This window comes from Caretta caretta, chromosome 2, assembly GCF_965140235.1.
Source record: "Caretta caretta isolate rCarCar2 chromosome 2, rCarCar1.hap1, whole genome shotgun sequence".
Taxonomy (NCBI): Eukaryota; Metazoa; Chordata; order Testudines; family Cheloniidae; genus Caretta; species Caretta caretta.
In genome coordinates this window covers 42,027,439-42,048,331 of record NC_134207.1, presented here as the reverse complement: position 1 = coordinate 42,048,331, position 20,893 = coordinate 42,027,439, and the positions used below count along the sequence as shown (strand labels likewise).

The 20,893-nt window shown below is 51.2% G+C and overlaps 1 protein-coding gene across 7 annotated transcripts in view; it reads left to right on the top strand.

The window, feature by feature from the left end:
* The first annotated feature begins 606 nt into the window (after window positions 1-606).
* CPQ (carboxypeptidase Q) overlaps window positions 607-20,893 on the top strand; it is a 293,319-nt gene continuing 273,032 nt past the window's right edge. The window contains exon 1 of one of the 7 annotated variants that reach the window (XM_075125038.1): window positions 607-889. The gene's annotated coding sequence lies outside the window, so the exon portion shown is untranslated. Of the gene's footprint in view, window positions 988-20,893 lie in introns of all 7 variants that reach the window. The other 6 variants (XM_048841281.2, XR_012666912.1, XM_048841284.2 and 3 more) reach the window with 6 other exon arrangements.

The following is a 20,893-nucleotide window of genomic DNA, read 5'->3' as shown; positions in this document are numbered from 1 at the left end:
CAGCCCAGCCCTAGCACCAGGCCAAGCCACTGGCCCCAGCACTGGGCTGAGCTACTGCCCCCCCCCCCCCAAGTGCCAGGCTGGCCCCAGCCACCAGCTCAACCCCCCCCTACCACCACTGACCCCAGCACTGGTGCCTAAGCTCAGGGCTGCCAGCTGGAGCTAAGCCCCCACCAGCTTCAGGTAGACCCTCAGGGTGCAACATGGGTGGGGCCACGGCATAGGTCAGGGGAGGCTTAGCTGCCCTGGCCTGTGACACCCATCGCCCATGTTCTTGGTGAACTCTACAGGAGTCAATGGAAGGGCACCAGCAGAGAATGTGACTTTAGACCAGTGCTTAATCTGTAATGAAAGTGGTGCCTAGGGCTCAAGCAATTTTTTTCCATTCATAACCAATGCAGCAAGCCCAGAGGTGCCGGGGCTACGAACGGCCAAAGCTGGCGGTGCCGGGGCCCAGCCCTGGCACAAATTAAGCACTGGGGAAGAGCTTCCTGCTCGCCCAGCCGAGCCCCTCACAGCTAGTGGAAGGGCAGCAGCCTGCGGCAGAAGCCGGAGTAGCGGCAAGCAGTGGGGCATGTGAGGAGCCTGCTCCCCGGGCCGGGCCGTGTGCGGGCAGGCCCCGAAGGAGAGGCGGCCGAGCTGGAGCCGGAGAGGGGAGCGGGCCCCCACCCAGGGCGGAGACGGCTGCTTCTCTCTTCGCCCTCCCTTAGCGTCGGCTCTCGCGGCCGGGCAAGGTCTGCCGGACACCCCCGGCGGGCCTCGCAGCGGCTGCGCCTGGCGCTCTGGGCGGGCCCGGCTCTGAGCCCGGCCGGATGAGGAAGCGCAGCGGGGCGCGGGAAGCTCTAGTTAGCGCCGAGCGGCTCCATCCCGCCGCGCTTTGATCTGCAGGGTAGGTGGCGCCGCCTGCAGCGGCGGGCTCCTCTCCGAGCCAGCGCGTCGGGCTGAGCGGCTGCGGGGCTCTGGGAGCGGTGGGTCTGCGCGGGGAAGGTGCGTGAGCCGCTTCTCTCTCCTCCGGCTGCTGTTGCTGCAGCTTGCGGGGGAGGCCGGGCTGCTGCTGCTGCTGCAGAAGCCGGCGCGGGGCTCGGCCTGCCTGCTCGGCCCCAGGGGTCGTCGCTGGCCTCTGCCGCTGCCGGGGCTGTGGGCCCGGGCCCCAGTGCTGTCCCGGGAGCGCTGCCCCCCGCCTCCCCGTGACGGGCAGAGCCACCAGTGGTGCCTGCATTGGCGCTAGGGGACCCCCCCTTCCCAGGGCTGCGTGGGCGCCCAGCGGTTGCCCTGCTGCTTGTCTGTGCTCCCTTAGCGGTGCTGGGGCAGGGGGCACTGCCTGCCTGGGGCGGGGCCGCATTAACCGTTTGTGGGCCTGGTGCCAAACATGTTTGTGGGCCCCCATGGGGGCAATGGAGCATGGTGCGGTGGGGCCAGCCCCCAGAGCAAGGAGCTGGCCTGGGGCATGGCATGGCAGGGGTGGCCCCGCTCTGCCCAGCCCAGTGCGAGGGCACTATCTACTAATTGGCAGTTGCCAGATGCACAGTGGCCTGCCCAGCCCTGTGCTGCCAGCATGCCCCTTTCCCTCACGGGACAGGCCATGCCGAGCCACACAACCTCCTCCCCCAACACTGGAACGCTCCCCCCCACCTCCTGGTTCCCTATGGCTGGAGCCCCCTCGGTCCTGCCCAGTGCGCCGGCCCCCCCCGATCTGCCACAAATGCACAGCGCCCTGCACACCACCACCCCTGTCCAGTGCCCCATTGCTCACAGCCCCACCACAACTGTCCAGCACCCCACTCTGAACCCCCACTGCCTAGTGCCCCAACACACAGATCTTCCCTGCCCCCTCACAACCCAGCACCTCCCCAGAGACCCACTCCTCCATGCCCTGCCTCGTGGCCACACTCATTGGCCCTGCTGGGAGGCGGCTGTGTCTGCTGGGCTGAGCTGCCAGTGCAGTCAGGGCTGGTCCTGGGGCGGAGAATCACTCTGGGCCCCCGGGAGTGGCACAATCAGCCAGGCTGGGGCCTGCCCCAGCCAGCCTCCCTCAGCACCCACTTGCCTAGAGGGGCCCAGACAAGCTCCCCACACTGCCCCCCATCAACTGGCTGAGACTGGGCAGGCTTCTGCACCAGTCCCAGGCGGCTCAGCTCCAGGGAGGCAGGTGGGGCCGCACAGGAGGTGGGAAGCAGAGACTTCCGGCACCGGAAGTGCACTGGGGTCTGGCCAGGGGGCAAAGAGAATCAGAAGATTAGGGTTGGAATAGACCTCAGGAGGTCATCTAGTCCAACCCCTGCTCAGAGCAGGACCAACCCCAACTAAATCATCCTAGCCAGGGGTTTGTCAATCTGGGCCTTAAAAATGTCTATGGATGGAGATTCCACCACCTCCATAGGTAAACCATTCCACTGCTTCATCACCCTTCTAGTGAAATAGTTTTTCCTGATATGCAACCTAGACCTCCCCCTCTGCAACTTGAGACCATTACTCCTCGTTCTGTCATCTGCTACCACTGAGAACAGACTAGCTTCATTCTCTTTGGAATCCCCCTTCAGATAGTTGAAGGCTGATATCAAATCCTCCCTCACTCTTCTCTTCTGCAGACTAAATAAGCCGAGTTCCCTCAGCCTCTGCTCATAAGTCATGTGCCCCAGCCCCCTAATCATTTTTGTTGCCCTCCGCTGGACTCTCCAATTTGTCCACATCCTTTCTGTCGTGAGGGGCCCAAAACTGGACACAATACTCCAGATGTGGCCTCACCAATGTGGAATAGAGGGGAATAATCACTTCTTTCGATCTGCTGGCAGTGCTCTTACTAATGCAGTCCAATATGCCGTTAGCCTTCTTGACAACAAGGACACGCTGTTGACTCGTATCCAGCTTCTCACCCACTGTAATCCCCAGGTCCTTTTCTGCAGAACTGCCGCTTAGCCAGTTGGTCCCCAGCCTGTAGCAGTGCACGGGATTCTTCCATACTAATTGCAGGACTCTGCACTTGTCCTTGTTGAGCCTCATCAGTTTTCTTTTGGCCCAATCCTCCAATTTGTCTAGGTCACTCTGGACCCTATCCCTACCCTCCAGCATATCTACCTCCCCCCCGAGCTTAGCGTCATCCGCGAACATGCTGAGAATACAATCCTCCCATCATGCAGATCATTAATGAAGATGTTGAACAAAACTAACCCCAAGACCTAAGTTCCCTGTAAGCTGCGCAACACGTAGCAGCCTATTTAGCACCGCACGGGTGCTCAGGGAACCCTCCTGGAGACCTGCTGTGGCCAGGTACCGGCTGGGGGAGGGGCGCCCCTCCCCCTCTCCCAGCCCCAACCTAGCCAGGCCCCCAACCTGCCACGGCCAGGGCGCCCCTCCCCCGGCCCCAACCTGCCATGGCCAGGGTGCCCGGCCCGGCCAGGGCGGCCCAGCCCCAGCCATGGCGTGGACCCAGGAGCGGCCCAGAGCCAGGCGTGGCTGGAGCGGCCTGATCCGGACCCAGGTGTGGCTTGGGGCGGTGCAGACCCAGAAGTGGCCTGGCCCAGCCCAGATCCAAGCATGGATCCAAGGTGCGGCCAGGGCAGCATGGACCCAGGTGTGGCCTGGGCAGCTTGGCCCGGCCCAGATCCAGGCCCAGGTATGGCCGAAGCAGTGTGGCCCATCCCAGCCCTAGCCATAGCCAGGGCGGCATGGACCCAGGCACGGCCAGAGTGGCCCTGCCTGGACCTAGGTGCACCTGGCGTGGCCTGGCCTGGCCTGGCCCCAGATGTGGCCAGGGCAGTGCGGCCTGGACCCAGGTGCAGCTGGAGCACCCCTTCCTGGCCCAAACCCAGCCCCAGCCCAGACCTGCTGGGGCCAGGGCAGGGGCGCCTATCCTGCAGCCCCAACCCCAGAGCTGCCGCAGCAGGGAGAGGTACCTCTCCCTCACAGCCCAGGTGTTGCTTCAGGGAGAGAGAGCTGGGGGGAGTCCTCGCCTCACGGGAGCTCGCTCCCGCACCAAACCCCTCATCCCCAGCCCCACCCCAGAGCCTTCACCCCCAGCTGGAGCCCTCACACCCCTGCACCCCAACCCTCACGTATCACCAAATTAACCAAATTAATTCCGCACATGGGCGGGAAAAATTAGCGGGAACACTACCCAGGGCCAACCCCGGTGCACTCCAATTGATACCGGCTGCCAACTAGACATCAAGCCGTTGATCACTGCCCGTTGAGCCCGACGAACTAGCCAGCTTTCTATCCACTTTATAGTCCATTCATCCGATCCATACTACTTTAACTTGCCAGCAAGAAGCCGGCGGGTGGGGCAGGGGGTGGAGAGGAGCCCTCGGCCAGCTGGTGGGCGAGCCTAGAGAAGCAAGTGGTGGGTGGGGTGGGGGAGCTGGTGGGTTCTCAGGGCACAGTGCAAGCAGAGCAGGCCAGGGCCCCTTCTGAGCATGGGCCCAGCTTCATGGAGCCACTGACGCCATTGTAAACCTGGCACTGTCTGGGGGTGCATTAGTGCTGCAGAGTCCTTTGCACCCCATCCTTCCTTTGGCTTCTCCACAGGTCTCTGTGCTGTTGGGCCAGGCTGCACTTAGGGTTCTGCTCAGTCACCACCTGGTGCCATTTTTTTAAAAAGCACTTAAAGGGCTCCTGTTCATGGGACACTGTGTGATTATTTGGCTGAATGGCTTCGGTGGTTGCTCTTACCAGCCCGCAGCTGAAATGGTTCTACCAACAAGTCTTCTGTTCACCTGTGGCTCCATATGGCTCATATGGTAAAAATGGTACCGGGCACTCAGTGCCTGCTATCAGTTTGTGCCACTCTGTTGCCTCTTTCACCTGTTCAGTTGTTTTGGTGGTTTGGTGCAAATATTGCTAGCACAGCCCCAGCAGTACATTCAATCTTTCAAGCCCCAGCATACCCAGTATAGCTTCAGCATTGCTCACCACAACTCTCTCACTGTGCCTCACCCCAGACACTGTAGCTGGGGTGTTTCTCCACCTTGTTTCCTTTCCAGGCCCGGCTCTAGCTGTCCCCCAGCTTACCCTTCTATCGTTCACCAGATCATAGCATTCTCTGGCCCTCCAGATCCAGCTCTCTGGCTCAGAGAGCCAGCAGGCATCTGCTGCTGTTGCTTTCAGCCTTCAGCTCTCTCTGGCCTGGGGAAGTTTGTAGGAGACCCACCCTAACTGTTCTCCTGTCTTCTGCTTTAAGTGGCCTTATCTGGCTCCCCTGCTCACAAGGGAGTTCTTACCTGTGTCTCCTTCATGAAGCTCTCAGTTCTGCTTTTCTCAGTGAGCTCATGTTGCAGCTCCTTCTGTGGGTTCTGAACTCCCCTTATCTTTGGGCTGTCTCTCATTTCTACCTCTCAGGGCAGCCGTGCTCCCCTCAGACTGGAACAGGAGTGCTGGACCCCATTTCGCTTAAGGGGCCTGCTACCATGCTCAAAGATTTCCTTTTTGAGAACTATGCAAAAGAGAGACAAGTATAGAATGGAGAAGAAGAGAGAAGTGACATCAGGATAGTGGAAAGCTAAGGTGCAGCTCTTGGATATAAATGCACATCATAGAATGATTCAAAACCTGTGACTGATACAGAGTGACCCACGTTCTAAGAACGCATTATACAGTTTGGATACTTTTTGTACTTCAAGGAGAATAATTGGAAAACCAGTGGTCTTTTGTGAAGCAAAAAATAACCTATTTTCAAAGGAGAGCATGTTCCTACACTTTTGAGAAAGATTAAAGGCAAAATTTTGAAATGCAACCACTGTGGGGTTTTTTTTTTTTTTTTTATTTATTTTTTAATTCAACGTGCCCTAAAGGATCTCCAGATTTTTGGAAGTGCTTAGGTACCATTCGTAATGCCAGTTGAAGTTAATAGGAGCCGTAAATAATACTTCTGAAAATCAGGCCCCAGGTATCTTCAGTTGGCCACCCAAAAACTGAGGCACTCAAAATCAGTAGCACTTTTGGAAAAATGAAAAGCAACATTCCCACTGCCTGGTTACTATGGGCCTGATTTTTCAAAGGTAGCGAACGTGTGCAGTTTCCATTGATTTCACCTGGAGTTGTGAATGTCTAATTATTAGACTCTAATACCTCTGAAAGTCAAGCCTGATGTGCCTGCCTGCCTGTTATAATAATTCACAGATCCTCAGCAAAGGGAAAGTGTGTGTGTTATGCTTTCCTACTCTCTTTCCCCCTCCCCACTTTAATTTCTTTCTTTTAACACCCTGAGATTTGTATCTCCACAAATGTACTTCCAGGAACACATGATATGGTATAGCACCTGTGTAATGTGCAGCTCTCGGTATGACCATGAGCAAGACTGAGTCCATGTGTTGGGATGGAGGACTTACTAATAGTCTTAGCAGCATGTAGGTGTAAAGCTAGGGTGAAAAAGGCTGGTCAGATTTTGATTGGGTGGTGTTCGGGTTAGAATACAGGCTCTTATTGGAATTTATTCCTAGGGTGGTCTATTGTCTCAGGTTCTTCAGAAATAACTTTATAATCTGAATAAAAAGCGTCCACTTCATAAAATGTCAGTTATGTATTGTTGGTCTCTTGAAAACTTAAACTAATTTCTTCCAGTGTTGTGTCTGCTGTGGCTTAGATGACAGCCATGAGTATTGCCCAGGATACAGTTCTTTAAAGCTGGTTGGACACTGTTTTGCAGATGAGGTTTGTGTCAAATATAGACAGACCCAAGTCTTGGCCAGCAGAAGTTTGCAAATTCACGCCAAATCTTTGGATTGCCTTGGCTAGTTCCTTGGTATTCAAACTATTGTTAACAACATAAAAATAAAGTACCAAGACAGACAAGAACAGGTTGCAACAGGTTTTCTACTATACTGTCATAGATGGAGTGTAAAGAGAGAGACAACGTAGGCGAGGTAACATCTTTTATTGGACCCACTTCTGTGGTGAAAGGGACAAGCTTTCCTCAGGTCTGGAGAAGATAACCAGAGGGCCTGTGCTAAATTTATGATGGGACATATTAAGCATGAGGGTTTCACAGATGCCACATAAAAGGAAGTGGACAATTCAGGGTTAGGAAGCAGCAGGGTATATTACAAGTTTCTGTAATGAGCCACAATGTCTCTGTTAAGTGAATTTTTTTAGTGTCCAGCAGAATTTTGAATGTAAGTTCCCCGGCTTATCTTTTGAAGCTGTGCAGGTTTTCTTTAAGGGCAAGATCTGAGAGCTCAGATATGGAGTGATCACTTTGTGAAATGTGTTTGCCCTTGCCCCATCCCTTGCCCCGCCCCTTTCCTGAGGCCACTTCCTCTGTTGCTTGCTCTCCCCCACACTCGCTCATTTTCCCTGGTTTGGGGCAGGAGGTTGGGGTGTGTGTGTGGGGGGGGAGTGGCGGTGAGAGCTCTGGCTGTGGGTACGGGCTCTGGGGTGGGGCGAGAGATGAGGAGTTTGGCATGCAGGAGAGGGCTCTGGGCTGGGGCAGGGGTGCGGGAGGGGGTGAGGGCTCCAGCTGGGGCTGGAGATGAAGGGTTTGGGGTGCACAAAAGGGCTCCAGGCTGGGGAAGGGGGTTGGAGTGTGGGACAGGGCACGGGCTCTGGACTGGGGGTGCAGGCTCCAGGGTGGGGCCAGAAATGAGGGGTTTAGGGTGTGGGAGGGGGATCTGGTATGTGGTAGGAGGTTGGGGTGCGGGAGGGGGTACAGGCTCTGGGCTGGGGGTGTGGGCTCTGGGGCAGGGCCAGAAATGAGGGGTTCAGGGTCTGGGAGGGGGGTCCGGGATTGGGCAGGGGTTTGGAGTGTGTGTGGGGGGCGTAAGGGTGAGGGTAAGAGTTGTGGGTACTGGCTCTGGGGTGGGGCCAGAGATGACGGGTTTGGGGTGTAGGAGAGGTTTCTGGGCTGAGGCAGGGAGTTGGTGTGTGGTATGGGGTACGGGCTCTGGGCTGGGGGGTTTGGGCTCTAGAGTGTGGCCAGAAATGAGGGGTTCAGGGTGCAGGAGAGGGCTCCGGACTGGGGTAGGGAGTTGGGGTGTGGGCTCTGGGCTGGGCCCAGGGTTTGGGGTGCAGGAGGGGGCTCCAGGCAGGGGATTGGGGTGCAGGAGGGGGTGCAGGCTGCAGGTGGCGCTTAGCTCAGGCGGCTCCCAGGAAGCTGCCGGTATCTCCCTCCAGCTCCTAAGCAGAGGTGTGACCACATGGCTCTACCTCTTGGCTCCAGCCGATTTGCAGAACTGATTGACCTGTGGGGCCAAGGCCTGGGATCCAGAAGTTTAAAAGGACTGGCAGTTTAAAAAAGAACACTCTCAGGTGGTGGAGGGATGTTGTTTGAGGGGGACCAGATGGAGACACAGGGTCCTCTGGAGTGTCTGAAGAAGCTTGGCGTGTTTAGACTACCAGTAAGGGAGGGTAAGCCTTTAGGTAAGATAGACATGCATGTATGTTGTTTTAAAATCCCTTTTCTTGAAATGCTTTGTACTTACTGTTAAAATCAACAATACTTTGGTTGTAAGAAGACTGTCTGGTCACTATGCACACGACTGATCACAAACTCCTGAAGGGAAGAACCACAGATACTAAACCCAGTCAAACTTGCAGGATAAGCGTGATTGATATACAGGGTACTGCAGTGTAGCCTAAGACCTGGTCTAAGAGTAGGAGAAATGCAGAATTTATCCTGGAATAGATAAAGGCACAAGGCCTGACACAAGAGAGGGTGTGCTGAGTGAGACCAGAAGGGGGTCAGATGCTACTAGCCCTGTGATGAGGACAATGATTTCATGGTTAAGGCAATTGAAGGATGCCCTGGAGAACTGGCTTCTATCTCTGCCTCTGCTGCAGAGTTCCTCTCTGATGTTGGGCAGGTCACTTAAACCAGGCTTTTTACAGATGGTCACTAATTGTATGTTTCTCATTTTCTGGGTGCCCAACTTGAGACACCTGGGACCTGATTTTCAGAAATGCTGAGGATTGACAACTGCAACTGAAGTAATTAATGGCAGCTGTGCTTTGAACATATAAAGGGCTATATAGTGCCAAGTGCTCTGAAAAATCAGGGCTTTGGGTGACTCACGTTAGGGACCCAAAAATTAGTGGACACTTGATAAGTTTGGCCTTAATTTCTCTGTGCCTCAGTTCTTCCTGTGTAAATTGGGGATGATTCCAATTTACCTCATAGGAGTGCTGAGAAAATTGTTATCAGTACTCAGATACTATGGTAATAAGCACCTGTGATGAGAAAAGTCCACAAGGAAATAAATAATTCTGTCTTCAGAGCAGGGTTTGAATAGTGTGCAATAAATAAGACAACTTTATTTCTGACATTTCCTAACTTTTGGGTGCTTGACTTTGCAGCCTTAATAATGTTCTAACAACATAGTGTTTTGGGTTTAGTTTTTAGGTAACACTCCGCTTTTTAAAAAAGCAAACTGAAAAAAACAAATTCCATCAAGTGTCATCCTATTGACATCCATATGGGTCATATCAGCAGGGTTGTGTCAGGAGTGAGCTCCCTTCAGCTGAGCCTGAGGACTAGTCAGCCCAGGCTCCTGGCAAATTAAGGAGCTCAGCTGGGTTGCAGTAGGATCACCTGATTGGTTGGCCCACCTGATTGTCTCCAGGGAGCCAGGAGGATTGCTTTTAAGCCCAGGGGCAGGTCAATGGCAGCTCTATGTGTATACCCACAGATGTGATCAATCTTGGGCCAGCCTTGCTCACAGTTTTGCTTCAGTCTGCTCTAGCCCTGCTTGCTTCTGACTCCCAGCTCTAGCTCTGCTTGACCCCTGGCTCCTCTCCTGATTCCTGCCTCTGATTCTTGACTCCTGACTCCAACTCCAACCACTAGGCATGACTGCCAATGCCCCAGTGCTGACAGTTTGAGCAGCCCAAAAGAACCTGGGTTAGCTGCTAGGATGGACCTCATTAAAGCCAACATCTCTTTGGCAGAGCTAGTGGACACCTTGAAGAATCTACAGACTCAGATCAATGCCCTGCAGGTGCATAATGCCACCTTGCAAATTCAAGCTGTGTCACCTGTGACCCAGACCTACCGAGAACTTGAAGAGACCTTTACCCAACAAGCTTTATGGTGACTGGGGGACATTCTGTGGGTTTCTAAACCAGTGTCATCTCCTGTTCCTAATGTGCCTGCAGACATTTCCCACCAACAAGACCAAGGCAGCGTTTATCAGCTTACAGACAGAGGGGGCATTGCCCTGGGCCTCCCCAGTCCTGGAAAAGTCCAGTCCCCTTTTGAAGCAGTTTGAGGAATTTGTCCAAGCCATGTTGGTGATTTTTGGTGACCCGAACCACTTTTGCAGGGCAGAGTTTTGAAGTCCGGACCCTAAGGGATAGCCGATAATTACGCTCAGTGCCGTCATTTTTGGCATAGTCTTAATGATAATGTTAAGGATGAGATGGCTCAGATAGGGGCTCTGGCTGGCCTGGTCGTTTTTACTGATCTGTGTGTGATAGGGTGTCCACCCACACAGGACTGGAAGGGGTTAAGGTGGCCAGGTAGGCCTATAAACTCCACAAGCTGCATCTGGAGGAAGGAGCAGGGAATTGATTGCAAGCAGGTTCAGCTGTGCAGGAATAGATGGGGCCTATAAAGCCAGGAAGCTGGCAACAGGCAGGAGCTGCTGCTGGGAAAGGGCAGTCACTCCCTGAGAAGAGGAAGGGAGGGTTTGGAGCTGGCCCATCCAGAGTAAGAAGGGGAACCAGGAGTGGTAGGAAGCAGTCCAGGGAAAGAGCAGAGAGGGCTGGGAGATTAAAGCCCAGAACTGCTGGGTTGAGGGTCCCTGGACTGGAACCTGAAGTAGAGGGCGGGCCCAGGTTCCCCTACCAGCTACTGGAGTGGTACCTGATGCAGTGATGGGAAGGCTGCTTAGGAGTGCTGAAGGAAAGCCTTTGATATACCCCAGAAGGGGAAAAAGCTGAATGATGTAGCTGGAGGGCTGAGTCATGAAGAGGACGCTGCGGTTCCTGGGATGAGAGAGGAGCTGCAGACCTGAGAGAGAGGGTGTGATGGTGTGTGACCCCAGGAAGGGGTGTCTGCCTCAAGAACTAATCCCCAGAGCGACCAGGAGGAGGTGGCAGACAAGCAGCAAGTGATGCATCCCATGACACTGTACATTAATATCTGCCTTTCATTGATCTGTGAATTCAAATTGACAAATACCACCAAGAAAGAAAGATGGTGCTCTGAGTCATGCAGGTTTTGACAATCAATCTCCTGTGCCCACCTCACAGACTGAACCCATGCAGGTCGATATGGCCTAGGCACCCTTTCTGAAGGGGAGAAGTCTCAACGGTGGGTGGGGTGGGAGGTATCCCTGTCCGTATTGTGGACAATTAGGAAATTACATTTCATTCTGCTCATGGAAGGCCCGATTCACATCTTGATCAGAAACATACCAGCCACACTAGAGGAGTCTGGGCGAGACCAGTTTTCCTTCCCTCATTTTAGTATGCAGAGCACGTACCTGTCTACAGGAGCTCTTATAACATCCACCAGTGGCCAACGTCCCTCCAGCTTCCGTTTTGTCTGACCATGCAGAAGGTCAGTCTAGAAGTGCTGGTCGATTCCGGCTTCTCTAGGAACTTTATGGACTTGAAGTTTGCCTGGGCACAAGGGATCCTGACACACAGCAAGGCTGTTCCTGACCTTGTGGAATCTGTTGATGGGGCCCTCCTCTCATCTGGCTTGTCATGCAAGAGATAGCGCCCTTGGAAGTCACAACCCTTCAGGGTCATTTTGAAACCTTTCAGTTTGGCTTAGTTTGCTCCCTGCATTTCCCAGTCACTTTTGGCATCTCATGGCTCACTAGACGTGCTCCGTCTATTCACTAGGGAATAGACATGGTCTGTTTTTGCTTGGCATTTTGCCAGCATTCTTTTTTCCTTGAACTCAGTTCTGTGATGGAGGCCATTTGTAGTTTAAACCCAAAGAAACCCAACACCCCTGGGGATCTCGGAATAGAGGAGGATCAAGTCAGCAGAACCTCTGTCCACAGCTGCAGCTCCACTGGTGGCCCCAGCTGTACTAACCAAGTACAGGAATCGGGCAGATGTCTTCAATAAGAAGACGACTGATTTATTGCCACTATGATTGCCCTATTGACCTTCAGCCAGGAGCTGAGGTTCCTTTTGGATGTACCTATTCCCTCTCAGAGCCTGAGCTGCAGGTGCTCCAAGAATACCTTCAAGAGAATCTGGAAAGGGGGTTCACCTGCACATCTATGGCCCTAGCAGGAGCCCTAGTTTTTTTTTTAAGGCCAAAAAGATGGCTCCTTGTGCCCATGGATAGACTATTGAACCTTGAATAAGATAACCATCCAGAATTGATATACTTTCACTCATCAGTGAGCAATTTGAGAGACTTTGTTCTGCTAAGATCTTTATGAAGCTGGACATCTGTGGAGCTTAAAACTGGTCTGTATTTGGGAAGGGGATGAGTGGAAGACTGCCTTCTGCTGTTATGGGCACTTCGAGTACTTGGTAATACTCTTCGGATTGTGCAGTGGCCTTGATACATTTAGAAACATGTTGGATTCGTTCATCATGATTTGCCTTGATATCCTTTCTTCTCAGCGAACCAGGTCCTCCATGACTAACATGTGCCATGTCTTGGAAAGCCTCCAACAGAACCGTCTTACTGATAAGTTAGAGAAATGTGATTTCAGTCAGAGCACAATCAGTTCCTGGGGTACATTATGTCACCTGAAGGGCTGACTATGGATCCACATAAGATATCTACTGTCTCTGAGTGGACAGCTCTGAGGGGCCTGTGGGAGGTACAGTGATTCCTGTTTTGCCAACTTTTACTGACATTTTATCAAGGGGTTTTCCTACCTGATAGCTCCTCTGGGGAAAGATCAGTGAGGGTTGGGAGAGTAGAGCCCAGAACTGCTGGGTTGAGGGTCCCTGGACTGGAATCTGGAGTAGAGGACAGGCACAGGTTCCCCTATCCTCCACTGGAGAAGTGGCACTGGCAGGGCAGTGAACTGGAAGACTGCCTGGGTCACTGTGGGAGTGACAGAGTACTAAAGGACTGTACCCCAGAGCTGGGATGAACGCTGAGTGACCTGGCCAGAGGACTGAGTCATGAAGAGGAGATTGTGGTTCTTGGAACAGGATGGGGCCTGCAGACCAGAGAGAGAGATGGAGTGATGGTGTGCATACGCAGGAAGGGTGTATTGACCTCGAGAGCTAATCCCCCGAGTGACCAGGAGGAGGTGCCAGACAAGGAGTGAGTGGAGCTCCCGGTGACAGTAACAAGCAGGTTGCTGGACCAGAGCTGCTTATCACATAGACACACAGTGCATGCTTGTATGCTGGCTGGGAACATCCGGACAAGGGAGTTACAGCAGCAGAATATTTTAAGGCACCAAGGTTTACAAGGTTACAATGCATCTAAGGTTACTTAATCCTGCCATGAGTCCAGAGCACTGGACTAGATGACCTCTTGAGGTCCCTAACAGTCCTATGATTCTAAGGCAGGTGGTGACACAAGCCCTCACTGGTCTGGATTGCACTGCAAAGTTTGACAGCTGTACAGACGCAACAAACGGGTCCACATAATCCGCTCCACCCACATGCTTTTTATTCATGAAATTAACTCTGGCAGAAAGGAAGTATGACATATGGGGTATCAAGACAGCCTTTGAAGAATGACATCACCTTCTGGAAGGAACCTGGTTCCCAGTTCAAGTCCTTACTGTCCACAAGAACTTGGAATATCTCTGTACAGCCTGAAACTTAAATCAGCATCAGATTGGTCACTATTTGTCCCCTGATGTGAGTTTGTCATGACTTACCACCTGAGTGTTAGAAATGGAAGGGTGGATCTCAGCCCGCAAAGATGAGTACATTGAATCCCACACAGATCCTCTTTTGACAGTCCTTCAACCATCCAGCTTTCCCAACAGAATGGTAAATGAGAGCCTAATGTCCATTATTCAGTCCCTGCTGCCTCATGACCCATTCGCTACCTGGATCTGCCAGGCTGTGGACAATACAGGTACCTAGACTGGTTCAGGTTTCCAGTTACAGAATGGGATTCTTGACCATGGGTAAGGATACTATTTCTTTCTTTGGATCCCCTCCTGGTCTGCCTTTTGTTCCCTCTGCAGTCAAATCAGGCATCTTCTTCCTCCATGCTACTTGAGCCCAGAGTGGGAAGGAGAGGCACTGAGGGCACAGAAGAGACAGGCTCCCTGCTCTCCGTTCTGGTGCCCAGCCCAAGCATAGCGCACACTAGCTAAGAGCTGAAATGTAGGAAAAGTTCAGGGGAATGAAGCTGCAAAGCTTCAGCAAGTCTCTCCTAAATATGTTCAAGCTATGATTTTTCAAAGGCTTAAAGCTTGGCTAAATGTGGGTGGATTTTCATGGGGAAAACAAAAGGCATATCCCTGACAGAAGGGCCACCCCCTGCCAAATTTCAAGTCCTTTTCTCTAAAATTACATGCATGTTACAGCTTTTCAAAGGTAGTCACCTGAAATTTTTAACATTGGAAAAATGTTGTTTTTGTTCTCAAGAACAGCCAAACTGCTTTCTCTAAACTTTTCCCAAAGAACTGTGTCTGAAGCAGATCCCCAGTCTGGGAAATCTGATCCCAAATGGTAAATGTTTGGGAAAGTTATAATACTGAAAGTAAGGTCTATAATGGACATGCCAGACACCCTTAATAATAAGTCATGCTATTAACCCAGCCTATAATTAATGCCAGACGGAAGACTACATTTCATTTTTAATTTTTGTTTTATACCTCACTTTATGTTCCTTGAAATAAATGTTGTCCTCCTTTTGTTTGTGCAAGGCTGGGGAAACTGGGACTTCTCGTATGCTCTTTCTCTGTGTGTTGGTGCTGAAATTGAATTGTCTAGAATTTTGGTTTCTGAAGTTCCGGAATTCACGCTGCAACTGATAATTGTTGAATGGGAGTTTTGTAAAAGTGTGTTGGAAGACTGTTATTTGTTTTATAGATAAAACTATGTGTACATATACCATATTTTAAAAACCCACACAAATAATATTAACTAGGGTGGATGGTGTCTAACTTCCCACCCCCAGCCTCAATTGTACCATAAAAGCAACACTGCCCCTTATACTCTTCTATATCCTTTGACAAAAGCCTGAGAAGGTATAAAAGTGAGCTCGCTTCATCCTTCTCTACAGTATGAAAAGTATTCATTGGTGACAATGGGCATCAGCAGTATGGGCAGCTAAAACAGTTGGCTGCAAGCGTCTCCACAAGCAACCACGTTCAGCACCAGCTCAGCTGTACCCATTGGAAGCAAACAGTACTGCCATGTAGACAAGGCTTTGAGCTCTGCACCAAATGGGGAAAGTCAACTTCAGAGTTGAGAGCACCCCAGTGAGGCTGCGTAACCTCCAGAAGTTCACATGTAGGGATTTTGAGCTCCACTTGCAGTGGTAAACATGGAATGAGGTAATCTCGGGTAGCCAGGACCCGCTCTGTATAGGCCTTTATAGATCATTGTTGCCACCTGGAATTGCACTGTTTGGCAAACAGGAAGTCAGTGTTGTTATCAGAGAGAGAGGCCGAAATACAGTTAACTTGACCAAACTGCATTCGTATCCTGCACTGGCTTCTCAAAGGATTGCTCCACGTAGAGTTAATCTAATCTAGATGTCTCAAAAGCATGGATAAATGTGGTGAAGTCCACAGCCAGAGATAAATGTTCCCCATAATGTTCTGCATTATCAGAAAAAGAAAAGGAGCTTTCGTCCACCTGTGAATCTAGGAGCAATCGAAAGTGGGTAAGGCTCTCATGTAACTATCAGCAGTCTAAGGCTGTAAACCTCTTGAATGAAGGATTGTTCACGTACCCTTCTGATGTTTCTCCCAACCTTCCTGCATCAACTCCCCCTTTTTTTGGATTGAGTTTTAGTCAGCTTTTGGTCATCCAAACTCTTATCTCAGCAAGAAACTGAAAAAAGCATGGAAGCTGCATTATTTGGGTTTGATGATGGCAATTGGCAAGGTAGAGGTTGCATTTTGCCTGCATGTTGATAGCCAAAAAGTTTCACTATTCCTCTGCAGTAGAGATCTCATACCCCACCGACTTACTGAGGGGGTGGGTGTTCATGCAGTTCCAGTCTGATGAGCAGATGAGCAATTTCTCAAAATCACCAATAGTGTGTAACTAACTTGAAGAGAAGTGTCCAGAGGGAATTGAGTCTAAAACTTTTATTCCCTTAATGGTCATGGGCCAACAGGCCTGGGAAGTCTGATTAACGTAAACTCTAGTAACTGGAAATACTTAAGAGGGTACGTTAAAGACAGCTGAAGCTCCAGAGCAGCACTTAGGCCTGGTGTACGCTACAAGTTTATGTCAGATTTAGCAGCGTTAAATCGAATTAACTCTGCACCCGTCCACACAACGAAACCATTTTTGTCGACATAAAGGGCTCTTAAAACCGATTAAGAGCCTCCCCGACAAGGGGATTAGTGCTGAAATCGACATCACCGTTTCAAATTAGGGTTAGTGTGAATGCAATTCAACGGTATTCGCCCACAGTGCACCATTGTGACCGCTCTGGACAGCACTCTGAACTCGGATGCACTGGCCAGGTGTACAGGAAAAGCCCCGGGAAGTTTTGAATCTCATTTCCTGTTTGGCCAGGCGAGCTCATCAGCACAGGTGACCATGCAGTCCCAGAATCGAAAAAGAGCTTCAGCATGGATCGAACGGGAGGTACTGGATCTGATCACTGTATGGGGAGAGGAATCCGTGCTTTCAGAACTACGTTCCAAAAGACAAAATCCCAAAACATTTCAAAAAATCTCCGAGGCCATGACGGACAGAGGCTACAGCAGGGACACAACACAGTGCCGTGTGAAACTTAAGGAGCTCAGACAAGTGTACCAGAAAACCAAAGGATCAGACGGATGCTCCGGGACAGAGCCCCAGACATGCCGCTTCTACGCTGAGCTGCATGCAATTCTAAGGGGGGCTGCCACTGCTACCCCACCCCTGTCCGTGGACTCCGATGATGGGGTACTCTCCACCATGCCTGAGGATTTTGCGGACAGGGAAGATGAGGAGGATGAGCTTGAGGAGAGCACACAGCACCCCATTCTCCCTGACAGCCAGGATCTTTTTATCACCCTGACTGAAATACCCTCCCAACCCAACCAAGCCAGAGAAGGGACCTCTGGTGAGTGTACCTTTTTAAATATAATACATGTTTTAAAAGCAAGCGTTTTTTAATGATTAAGTAGCCCTGAGGACTTGGGATGCATTTGTGGCCAGTACAGCTACTGGAAAAGTCTGTTAACATGTCTGGGGATGGAGTGGAAGTCCTCCAGGGACATCTCCATGAAGCTCTCCTGGAGGTACTCTAAAAGCCTTTGCAGAAGGTTTCTGTGGAGAGCAGCTTTATTCCGTCTTCATGGTAGGACACTTTATCACGCCATGCTAGTAGAAAGTAATCTGGTATCATTGCATGACAAAGCCTGGCAGCCTATGGTCCCGGTGTTTGCTGGCATTCAAGCAACATCCGTTCTTTATCTCTCTGTGTTATCCTCAGGAGAGTGATATCGTTCATGGTAACCTGGTTGAAATAGGGGAATTTAATTAAGGGGACATTCAGAGGTGCCCGTTCCTACTGGGCTGTTTGCCTGTGGCTGAAAAGAAATCCTCCCCGCAGTTAGCCACGTGGTGGTGGTGGTGGGGGGGGCTGGGCATTGGTGCTGAGCTGTTTGCGTTTGGCTAGCAGGGATTTTCCCTGATACCAGCTACGCAGTGGGGTGAGGAGTAAAGCAATTATCCCAGGGAATTGGATGGGGGAGGGGAGGTTAGTTTGGTTTCTGCTGCTGCACGTTAACAGGAAAACCACAGCACTAAATGGCCAACTCAATGTGCTTTGCTTGGTATGGGAGGGCGCTGCTGTTATGAAGGTTGCAGAAGCCAAAAGAGTATGGCTTACCATGGCTGCCTGCAAGCCGAATTCTGTTGCCTGGCACTGCGTGTGTGATCTCTAACACCAAAGCCGCAGGCACTCAATATAAGATGCAAAATGCGACCTTGTACCAAAATCACATAGAATCATAGATTGTCAGGGTTGGAAGGGACCTCATGAGGTCATCAAATTCAGCCCCCTGTTCAAAGCAGGACCAATCCCCAATTTTTGTCCCAGATCCCTAAATGGCCCCCTCAAGGATTGAGCTCACAACCCTGGGTTTAGCAGGCCAAGCGCAAACCACTGAGCTATCCCTCCCCCTACATGTGCTTTGTAATGTGAATAGTGGTGTTCACTGTGAAAGAGTATAGCCATTGTTCTGTAAAATGTATCTTTTTAAATACTTCACTCCCTTTTTTTCCTCCAGCAGCTGTAAATGTTTCAGGCCTCCGTCCCAAAGGCTATCTCAGGTAAGGCAGCGAAAAAAACGCACGCACGATGAAATGTTCTCTGAGCTCATGCAGTCGTCCAGCACTGACAGAGCTCAGCAGAATGTGTGGAGGGACACAATAGCAGAGTACAGGAAAGTGGCCAATGAATGTGAAGAGAGGTGGTGGCAGGAAGATCAGAGGAGGCATGAGGCAACGCTGGGCCTACTGCAGGATCAAATGGACATGCTCCGGCATCTGGTGGAGGTTCATGAATGGCAGCAGGATCACAGACTGCCACTGCAGCCCCCGTTTAACGGCCCTCCTTCCTCCCGAAGTTCCAGAGCATCCTCACCCAGACGCCCAAGAATGCGGAGGGGGGGGAGGCTCTGGGTACCCAACCACTCCACCCCAGTGGACAGCCCAAGCAACAGAAGGCTGTCATTCAACAAGTTTTGAAGTGGCCTTTTCCTTCCCTCCTCCCACACCCCACCCGGGCTACCTTGTGAGTTATCTCCCTATTTTTATAATTAATTAATAAAGAATACATGTTTTTTAAACGATACTGACTTTATTTCCTTTGCAAGCAAGCTGTGATTGAATGGGGGAGGGCGGGTGGCTTATAGGGAATTTAGAGGCAACCAAGGGGGCAGGTTTTCATCAAGGAGAAACAAACAGAAGTGTCACACAGTACCCTGGCCAGTCATGAAACTGGTTTTCAAAGCTTCTCTGATGCGCAGCACTTTCTGTTGTGCTCTTCTAACCGCCCTGGTGTCTGGCTGCGCATATTCAGCTGCCAGACGATTTGCCTCAACCTCCCACCCCGCCATAAATGTCTCCCGCTTACTCTCACAGAGATTGTGGAGCACACAGCAAGCAGCAATAACAATGGGAATATTGATTTCGCTGAGGTCTGAGCGAGTCAGTAAACTGCGCCAGCGACCCTTTTAACGTCCAAATGCACACTCTACCACCATTCTGCACTTGCTCAGCCTATAGTTGAACAGCTCCTTACTACTGTCCAGGGTGCCTGTGTACGGCTTCATGAGCCAGGGCATTAAGGGGTAGGCTGGGTCCCCAAGGATAACTATAGGCATTTCAACATCCCCAACAGTTCTTTTCTGGTCTGGGAAGTAAATCCCTTCCTGCAGCCATCTAAACAGACCAGAGTTCCTGAAGACGTGCGCGTCATGAACCTTTCCTGGCCATCCCACGTTGATGCTGGTGAAACGTCCCTTGTGATCCACCAGTGCTTGCAGCACCATTGAAAAGTACCCCTTGCGGTTTATGTACTAGCTGCCCTGGTGGTCTAGGGCCAAGATAGGGATATGCGTTCCATCTATAGCCCCACCACAGTTAGGGAATCCCATTGCAGCAAAGCCATCCAGTATGACCTGCACATTTCCCAGAGTCACTACCTTTGATAGCAGCAGCTCAATGATTGCGTTGGCTACTTGCATCACAGCAACCCCCACAGTAGATTTGCCCACTGCAAATTGATTACCGAGCTGTCTGGCATTGCAAGCTATTGCCACTCGCTTGTGAACTGTGCGGGCTGCTCTCATCTTGGTATTCTTGCGCTTCAGGGCAGGGGAAAGCAAGTCACAAAGTTCCATGAAAGTGCCCTGACGCTTGCGAAAGTTTCAGAGCTACCGGGAATCATCCCAAACCTGCAACACTATGCAATCCCACCAGTCTGTGCTTGTTTCCCAGGCCCAGTATCGGTGTTCCACGGCATTAACCTGCCCCAGTAACACCACAATCTCCAAATTGCCGGGGACTGCGGTTTTAGAGAAATTTGTGTTCATGTCCTCATCACCGTGCTGCCATCGCCTCCTCACCTGGTTTTTCAGGTTCTGGTTCTGCATAAACTGCATGATAATGCGCAAGGTGTTTACAATGGTCATAACTGCTGCGGTGAGCTGAACGGGCTCCATGCTTGCCGTGCTATGGCGTCTGCTCGGGCAATCCAGGGAAAAGGGCGCAAAATGATTTTCTGCTGTTGCTTTCACGGAGGGAGGGAGGGTTGACTGATGACATTTACCCATAACCACTTGCAACAAATTTTTGGCCCCATCAGGCATTGGGAGCTCAGCCCAGACTTCCAATGGGCAGCGGGAACTGTGGGATAGCTACCCACAGTGCACCGCTCGGAATGTCGACGCTTGCCACAGTACTGTGGATGCACACCACCGAATTAATGTCCTTAGTGTGGACGCATGCACTCTACTTTATACAATCTGTTCCTAAAAATCGACTTCTGTAAAATCGGAGTACTTTCGTAGTGTAGAAATGGCCTTAGGCATTGGGGATGAACATTTTTTCCCCTTGCTGTTTTCTTTCCTATTGTACTTGGTTTAACTTAGTTTATCTTGAGGAATACTACTGGTCATGTTTAATGGTAGAACATATCTGTTACTGAAAAGATGGAGGGAAAGGGCTAGCATATATTTGGGGAGGGAGAGAGGGCTTTCTATATACACTTTCACAATCCTTAGTGCTGTCACCAGTGTTGTAAGATATATGGCTCAAGATGGCATATGTAATCCTATAAACAGCTTTTACTTGCCAAGAGCAGTATCCTCCCATAATGTTTATGACCTGAGTA